The 9,743-nt window shown below is 48.7% G+C and overlaps 1 protein-coding gene across 4 annotated transcripts in view; it reads left to right on the forward strand.

The window, feature by feature from the left end:
- The window catches only part of LOC144480456 (neogenin-like), a 211,059-nt gene that overhangs the window by 154,619 nt on the left and 46,697 nt on the right, over nucleotides 1-9,743 (forward strand). The window lies entirely within an intron of this gene.

A 9,743-nucleotide genomic window follows, 5' to 3' on the forward strand; every position in this document is an offset into this window, starting at 1 on the left:
TTTTGTTCTCCAGTGAGAAACAGCACTGGAATTTATTTGTGTGGGTTTTTTTTTTAGAGTCAGTTATTTTGATATTCTAGGCAATCACTTGACTATGACAGTTGGAGATGAGTGCCAGGAAACAGGGCAGCTTTTCCGTGAGAGAGCCCCACCAGCGATATATTACTCAGATTAGGATCAGGGCTAACTGGCTGGCTACAGACACAGGTTGGACAGACCCTCCCAGTTCCGTCTGCAGGATGTGAGCTCCTTGGAAACGATTTGTTTGCTATCACCTTCAAAGAAATACTAAACAATTCTCTATTCCGTGGTTGAATTCACAGCAATACATTTCATTCTGTGTTCCAATCATTTAAAACCTAAAATGTCAGAAACACAGATGTGCAATCAGCTTCTGAAACAGACACGCCAGCTTCTTAGGGGGAATGTTTGGTTAGAAATGACCTGAATTCTGACGGTGCTCACAGGCTGAGGCAGCCTGTCTACATTCAGCTCCAGTGAAATTTAATTCTTCACTGAATAATCTTTACAAACATCTTTTAATCTAAATTTCAGGCTTTATATGTGGTTCTGAAGTTCAAGGTTTGCTCCTGAATAGAAGTTTTAAAAGATTATTTCTTAGTGTCACAAGTAGGCTTACATTAACACTGCAATGAAGTTACTGTGAAAATCCCCTCGTCGCCACACGGCGCCTGTTCGGGTAACACTGAGGGAGAATTTAGCACGGCCAATCCACCTAACCAGCACGTCTTTCGGACTGAGAGAGGAAACTGGAGCACCCGGAGTAAACCCACGCAGAAACGGGAGAATGTGCAGTCTCCGCACATAGTGACCCAAGGCTGGAATTGAACCCGGGTCCCTGGCGCTGTGAGGCAGCAATGCTAACCATTGTGCCACCCTAAAGGAAACACCACTAATTAAAAATGCCCATCACTAACTCAAGATGTCTCAAAGGACTTTACACAAATGAATGACTTACCAATATTGCTAATTAAGCAGTACCTCCGTACTGACCTTCTGACAGCGCAGCATTCCCTCAGTACTGACCCCCTGACAGTGCGGCACTCCCTCAGTACTGACCCTCTGACAGTGCGGCACTCCCTCAGTACTGACCCTCTGACAGTGCGGCACTCCCTCAGTACTGACCCTCTGACAGTGCGGCACTCCCTCAGTACTGACCCTCTGACAGTGCGGCACTCCCTCAGTACTGACCCTCTGACAGTGCGGCGCTCCCTCAGTACAAACCCTCTGACAGCGCGGCACTCCCTCAGTACTAACCCTCTGACAGTGCGGCACTCCCTCAGCACTGACCCTCTGACAGTGCAGCACTCCCTCAGTACTGACCTTCTGACAGTGCCGCACTCCCTCTGTACTGACCTTCTGACAGTGCGGCACTCCCTCAGTATTGATCCTCGGACAGTGCGGCACTCCCTCAGTATTGATCCTCGGACAGTGCGGCACTCCCTCAGTATTGATCCTCGGACAGTGCGGCACTCCCTCAGTATTGATCCTCGGACAGTGCGGCACTCCCTCAGTACTGACCTTCTGACAGTGCGGCACTCCCTCAGCACTGACCCTCTGACAGTGCGGCACTCCCTCAGTACTGACCTTCTGACAGTGCGGCACTCCCTCTGTACTGACCCTCTGACAGTGCGGCACTCCCTCAGTATTGATCCTCGGACAGTGCGGCACTCCCTCAGTACTGACCCTCGGACAGTGCGGCACTCCCTCAGCACTGACCCTCTGACAGTGCAGCATTTCATCAGTACTGACCCTCTGACAGTGTGGCACTCCCTCAGTACTGACCCTCTGACAGTGCGGCACTCCCTCCGTACTGACCCTCTGACAGTGCGGCACTCCCTCAGTACTGACCCTCTGACAGTGTGGCACTCCCTCAGTACTGACCCTCTGACAGTGCAGCACTCCCTCAGTACTGACCCTCTGACAGTGCGGCACTCCCTCAGTATTGATCCTCTGACAGTGCGGCACTCCCTCAGCACTGACCCTCTGACAGTGCGGCACTCCCTCAGCACTGACCCTCTGACAGTGCGGCACTCCCTCAGCACTGACCCTCTGACAGTGCGGCACTCCCTCAGCACTGACCCTCTGACAGTGCGGCACTCCCTCAGCACTGACCCTCTGACAGTGCAGCACTCCCTCAGTACTGACCCTCTGACAGTGCGGCACTCCCTCAGTTCTGACCCTCTGACAGTGCGGCACTCCCTCAGCACTGACCCTCTGACAGTGCGGCACTCCCCCAGTACTGACCCTCTGACAGTGCGGCACTCCCTCAGCACTGACCCTCTGACAGTGCAGCACTCCCTCAGTACTGACCCTCTGACAGTGCAGCACTCCCTCAGTATTGACCCTCGGACAGTGCGGCACTCCCTCAGCACTGACCCTCTGTCAGTGCAGCACTCCCTCAGTACTGACCTTCTGACACTGCGGCACTCCCTCAGCACTGACCCTCTGACAGTGCGGCACTCCCTCAGCACTGACCCTCTGACAGTGCAGCACTCCCTCAGTACTGATCCTCTGACAGTGCAGCACTCCCTCAGTACTGACCCTAGGACAGTGTGGCACTCCCTCAGCACTGACCCTCTGACAGTGCGGCACTCCCTCAGAACTGACCCTAGGACAGTGTGGCGGACACTGAGTACTGAGCCCCCTGACAGTGTAACGTTTTGTTCGTAGTGCACTGAAGCGTCAGCCCAAATTATGCGCTCAAAACCTTAATATGGAGCTTATACTCACCTCCTCCAGACTCAGAAATGAGAATCCAAGCTGACACACACATAACAAAGAGAAGTTGTATCATGAATGAAATAGTGAAAATATTTCAGACGCTATGGCAACGACTTATAAACAGGAAACAATTGTGAAAACCTTGTGGTATTGAGAAGGAGAACTGAGCAGTCAGTGAAGCATGAAATACTGAGGTAACCAAATAATCACAGCCAGAGAGTGATAGAAGATAGTAACAAATCTGGTTACCTCAGTAAACAATCCATTGAGTGTTAGAGCAGCAACCCAGACTGATCAGAATACCCCTGGCCAGGGAGGAAATTGCCAACCTTGCCTGGGGTAACCCCAGAGCCACTCGATTGACCATGGTAAGCTTAGGCTAGTGCAGTAAAAATGCACGGTTCCTCACGACTGCTTTCCAACAGTCCTTGCTGAAAAGTACGTGTGTGTGCATATCAGTACGTGTGTGCGCATATCAGTACGTGTGTGCGCATTTCAGTACGTGTGTGCGCATTTCAGTACGTGTGTGTGCATATCAGTACGTGTGTGCGCATTTCAGTACGTGTGTGCGCATTTCAGTACGTGTGTGCGCATTTCAGTACGTGTGTGCGCATATCAGTACGTGTGTGCGCATTTCAGTACGTGTGTGCGCATATCAGTACGTGTGTGCGCATTTCAGTACGTGTGTGCGCATTTCAGTACGTGTGTGCGCATATCAGTACGTGCGTGCGCATTTCAGTACGTGTGTGCGCATATCAGTACGTGCGTGCGCATATCAGTACGTGCGTGCGCATATCAGTACGTGCGTGCGCATATCAGTACGTGCGCGCGCATATCAGTACGTGCGCGCGCATATCAGTACGTGCGTGCGCATATCAGTACGTGCGTGTGTGTGTGTATGAATACGTGTGTGTGTGTACATCAGTACGTGTGTGTGTGTATATCAGTACGTGTGTGTGTACATCAGTACGTGTGTGTGTGTGTACATCAGTACGTGTGTGTGTGTACATCAGTACACGTGTGTGTGTACATCAGTACACATGTGTGTGTACATCAGTACACGTGTGTGTACATCAGTACACGTGTGTGTGTGTATATCAGTACGTGTGTGTGTGTATATCAGTACGTGTGTGTGTGTGTGTATATCAGTACGTGTGTGTGTGTATATCAGTACGTGTGTGTGTATATCAGTACACGTGTGTGTGTATATCAGTACGTGTGTGTGTATATCAGTACGTGTGTGTGTGTACATCAGTACGTGTGTGTGTGTACATCAGTACGTGTGTGTGTGTACATCAGTACACGTGTGTGTGTACATCAGTACGTGTGTGTATATCAGTACGTGTGTGTGTGTGTATATCAGTACACGTGTGTGTGTATATCAGTACACGTGTGTGTGTGTATATCAGTACGTGTGTGTGTGTATATCAGTATGTGTGTGTGTGTGTGTATATCAGTACGTGTGTGTGTGTATATCAGTACGTGTGTGTGTATATCAGTACACGTCTGTGTGTATATCAGTACGTGTGTGTGTATATCAGTACGTGTGTGTGTGTACATCAGTACGTGTGTGTGTACATCAGTACGTGTGTGTGTGTATATCAGTACACGTGTGTGTATATCAGTACACGTGTGTGTGTATATTAGTACGTGTGTGTGTACATCAGTACGTGTGTGTGTGTGTATATCAGTACGTGCGTGTGTGTACATCAGTACGCGCGTGTGTGTATATCAGTACGCGCGTGTGTGTATATCAGTACGCGCGTGTGTGTATATCAGTACGCGCGTGTGTGTATATCAGTACGTGTGTGTGTGTGTATATCAGTACGTGCGTGTGTGTACATCAGTACGTGTGTGTGTATATCAGTACGTGCGTGTGTGTACATCAGTACGTGCGTGTGTGTGTCTATCAGTACGTGTGTGTGTGTACATCAGTACGTGTGTGTGTGTACATCAGTACGTGCGTGTGTGTGTCTATCAGTACGTGCGTGTGTGTACATCAGTACGTGTGTGTATATCAGTACGTGTGTGTGTGTATATCAGTACGTGTGTGTGTGTATATCAGTACGTGTGTGTGTGTACATCAGTACGTGTGTGTGTGTATATCAGCTGAGCACAAGGTGCATGGACTCGGCTGCCTCCGCCTCATTGCCAAATACTTGCTGTTTAGCCTTGAATTTGAAGAATTGCTGCGTGGGCGAGGTGCCAGGGGTAGCCAGTGCTCAGGAGATTATCCCAGTGAGCATCAGTGCCTTCGGGGTAGTGGCGGGGGGGGGGAGAGAATTACAGATTGTGTAGAATTAGTTTTATTCTTCAGAGTGGCTACACTGAGCTGGCAGGGTGGCAGGAACTGCTTCCAGCACCAGCGTGCCAGGGCTGCTGCAGCTCTCTGCTTCTCTTTTTAGTGTGTGAAGGCACGCTCAGCCCCTCTTGCCCAGAGCTATGGTGAACCTGCAGGTGTGTCTGCAGCCTGTGTTGGCGTAAAGCAGCTGGGTGGGATGTGGATCAGTGTTGCAGCACTAATTGAAAGAAATGGATCATGACCGAATAAAGCAAACAACTGTCAGGCTTGTTAAAGTTGGTTTGATTTTTTTTCTTGCACCAGTAAGCATTGTTAATTAAACATTTTTACTGTTGTGTTCAGTGCAGACAATATATTTCCATTCTCGTTCTCTTTCCCGCTCCTGCAGAGTAGCTGGGTTCGGTAATGTTCCTTTGTGCACAGGATATACTGAAGTGGCGATTGCAGCTTCATTCTGAGGTCATGGCTCAGAGGCAATGATAATCCTTTCGCCTGGCGATCAGCCACGTTTCACTCAGCCATGAAGAAAAGCAATAAAGCTGCTTTGGAAAATATTCCATTGTCTCTCGCGTTTGTGATCCTGTGGTAGCCTGGATGGGGCAATTAGGTTTACATAGCAAGCAATAATGTTTTGTAGACAGACCTTGAAGTATTAAGAATAACATCTAATGGCCAGTAAAAGAGCCAGGATCAGGACCATGTTTTTAGTCCCAACACGGTGGCACAGCGGTTAGCGCCGCTGCCTCACAGCGCCAGGTACCCGGGTTCAATTCCCGGCTTGGGTCACTGTCTATGTGGAGTCTGCACATTCTCCCCGTGTCTGCGTGGGTTTCCTCCGGGTGCTCTGGCTTCCTCCCACAATCCAAAGATGTGCAGGTTAGGTGAATTGGCCATGCTAAATTCTCCCTCAGTGTACCTGAACAGGTGCTGGAGTGTGGCGACTACGGGATTTTCACAGTAACTTCATTGCAGCGTTAATGTAAGCCAACTTGTGACTAATAAATAAATAAACTTTTTTAACAAATCTATTCCTTTTGGACAGATCCTGATATTACTTATCCACCTCCTCACTGTATCCCTCAATCCTACCTACTCACCTCCTCACTGTATCCCTCAATCCTACCTACTCACCTCTTCACTGTATCCCTCAATCCTACCTACTCTCCTCACTGTATCCCCCAATCCTACCTACTCACCTCCTCACTGTATCCCTCAATCCTACTTCCTGATCATATTCATGGCTAACCCCCCTAACCCACACATCTTGGGACACTAAGGGGTAATTTAGCCTGGCTAATTAACCTAACCTGCACATCTTTGGAGTGTGGGAGGGAGTGATTGTTCATGTGTTCTCACGCAGGATGGCAGAGAAAGTGATCTGGGTTTATTTAACAAGTTATTCAATATTTTTGACGAGCTTCCAGCACTCCGAATAAAAGTTTCCTCTCTGAGCTTTCTGTCTGCCTGTCCTGAAGGTGTTGCCCCAGTGGTGACGATGTTCACAGTGTCAGCTCCTCACTCGACTGGCTGGACTGGACAGTGAGTGTTGGCTGCGGCCAGCTGAAATCGAATTCAGTGTCCTCGGCCAGTGTCCATCAGTGAGTGCTCTTCCCAGCCACCGATAATTTGATTGGGGATAGTCAGCACGGTTTTGTGAAGGGTAGGTCATGCTTCAGAAACCTTATTGAGTTCTTTGAGAAGGTGACCAAAGAGGTGGATGAGGGTAAAGCGGTTGATGTGGTGTATATGGATTTCAGCAAAGCGTTTGATAAGGTTCCCCATGGTAAGCTTTTGCAGAAAATACGGACACATGGGATTGAGGGTGATTTAGCGGTTTGGATCAGGAATTGGCTAGCTGTAAGAAAACAGAGGGTGGTGGTTGATGGGAAATATTTATCCTGGAGTTCAGTTATTAGTGGTATACCGCAAGGATCTGTTTTGGGGCCACTGCTGTTTGTCATTTTTATTAATGACCTGGATGAGGGCGTGGAAGGATGGATTAGTAAATTTGCGGATGACACTAAAGTCAGTGGAGTTGTAGACAGTGCGGAGGGAAGTGACAGGTTACAGAGGGACATAGATAAGCTGCAAGAGCTGGGCTGAGAGGTGGCAAATGGAATTTAATGCGGAAAAGTGTGAGGTGATTCACTTTGGAAGGAGTAACAGGAAAACAGAGTACTGGGCTAATGGTAAGATACTTGGTAGTGTGGATGAACAGAGGGATCTGGGTGCCCATGTGCATAGATCCCTGAAAGTTGGCACCCAGGTTGATAGGGTTGTTAAGAAGGCGTACGGTGTGTTAGCTTTTATTGGTAGAGGGATTGAGTTTCGGAGCCAGGAGGTCATGCTGCAACTGTACAAAACTCTGGTGCGGCCGCATTTGGAGTATTGCGTACAGTTCTGGTCGCCGTATTATAGGAAAGATGTGGAAGTGTTGGAAAGGGTGCAGAGGAAATTTACCAGGATGTTGCCTGGTATGGTGGGAAAATCAAAGAACAGTACAGCACAGGAAACAGGCCCTTAGGCCCTCCAAGCCTGTGCCGCTCCTTGGTCCAACTAGACCAATCGTTTGTATCCCTCCATTCCCAGTCTGCTCATGTGACTATCCAGGTAAGTCTTAAACAATGTCAGCGTGCCTGCCTCCACCACCCTACTTGGCAGCGCATTCCAGGCCCCCACCACCCTCTGTGTGAAAAACATCCCTCTAATATCTGAGTTATACTTCGCCCCTCTCACCTTGAGCCCGTGACCCTCGTGAACGTCACTTCTGATCTGGGAAAAAGCTTCCCACCGTTCACCCTATCTATCCCCTTCATAATCTTGTACACCTCTATTAGATCTCCCCTCATTCTCCGTCTTTCCAGGGAGAACAACCCCAGTTTACCCAATCTCTCCTTATAGCTAAGACCCTCCATACCAGGCAACATCCTGGTAAACCTTCTCTGCACTCTCTCTAACGCTTCCACTTCCTTCTGGTAGTGCGGCGACCAGAACTGGACGCAGTACTCCAAATGTGGCCTAACCAGCGTTCTATACAGCTGCATCATCAGACTCCAGCTTTTATACTCTATACCCCGTCCTATAAAGGCAAGCATACCATATGCCTTCTTCACCACCTTCTCCACCTGTGTTGCCACCTTCAAGGATTTGTGGACTTGCACACCTAGGTCCCTCTGTGTTTCTATACTCCTGATGACTCTGCCATTTATTGTATAACTCCTCCCTACATTATTTCTTCCAAAATGCATCACTTCGCATTTATCCGGATTAAACTCCATCTGCCACCTCTCCGCCCAATTTTCCAGCCTATCTATATCCTGCTGTATTGCCCGACAATGCTCTTCGCTATCCACAAGTCCAGCCATCTTCGTGTCATCCGCAAACTTGCTGATTACACCAGTTACACCTTCTTCCAAATCATTTATATATATCACAAATAGCAGAGGTCCCAGTACAGAGCCCTGCGGAACACCAGTGGTCACAGACCTCCAGCCGGAAAAAGACCCTTCGATCACTACCCTCTGTCTCCTATGGCCAAGCCAGTTCTCCACCCATCTAGCCACTTCTCTTTGTATCCCATGAGCCTTAACCTTCTTAACCAACCTGCCATGTGGGACTTTGTCAAATGCCTTACTGAAATCCATAGACGACATCCACGGCCCTTCCTCCTTCAACCGTTTTTGTCACTTACTCAAAAAACTCCACCAAATTTGTAAGGCACGACCTCCCTCTTACAAAACCATGCTGTCTGTCACTAATGAGATTGTTCCGTTCTAAATGCACATACATCCTGTCTCTAAGAATCCTCTCCAACAACTTCCCTACCACGGACGTCAAGCTCACCTGCCTATAATTTCCTGGGTTATCCCTGCTACCCTTCTTAAACAACGGGACCACATTTGCTATCCTCCAATCCTCAGGGACCTCACCCGTGTCCAAAGAAGCGACAAAGATTTCCGTCAGAGGCCCAGCAATTTCATCTCTCGTCTCCCTGAGCAGTCGAGGATAGATGCCATCAGACCCTGGGGCTTTGTCAGTTTTAATGTTCCCTAAAAAACCTAACACTTCCTCTCTTGTAATGGAGATTTTCTCTAACGGGTCAACACCTCCCTCCGAGACACTCCCGGTTAACACGCCCCTCTCCTTCGTGAATATCGATGCAAAGTATTCATTTAGGATCTCCCCTATTCCCTTGGGTTCTAAGCATAATTCCCCATCTTTGTCCCTGAGAGGTCCGATTTTCTCCGTATTGTATGAGGAAAGGCTGAGGGGCTTGAGGTTGTTTTCGTTAGAGAGAAGGTTAAGGGGTGACTTAATAGAGGCATACAAAGTGATCAGAGGATTAGATAGGGTGGATAGTGAGAGCCTTTTTCCTCGGATGGTGATGGCTAGCACGAGGGGACATAGCTTTAAATTGAGGGGTGAGAGATATAGGACAGATGTTAGAGGTAGGTTCTTTACTCAGAGAGTAGTAAGGGCGTGGAATGCCCTGCCTGCAGCAGTAGTGGACTCGTCAACATTAAGAGCATTCAAATGGTTATTGGGTAAACATATGGATGATATTGGAATAGTGTAGATTAGAGGGGCTTTAGATTGGTTCCACTGGTCGGCGCAACATCGAGGGCTGAAGGGCCTGTACTGCGCTGTAATGTTCTATGTTCTATGACACACTGATTACTGCTTCCCCAACTATAGT

The sequence above is a fragment of the Mustelus asterias genome, chromosome 29 (genome assembly GCF_964213995.1).
Source record: "Mustelus asterias chromosome 29, sMusAst1.hap1.1, whole genome shotgun sequence".
Classification (NCBI taxonomy): Eukaryota; Metazoa; Chordata; class Chondrichthyes; order Carcharhiniformes; family Triakidae; genus Mustelus; species Mustelus asterias.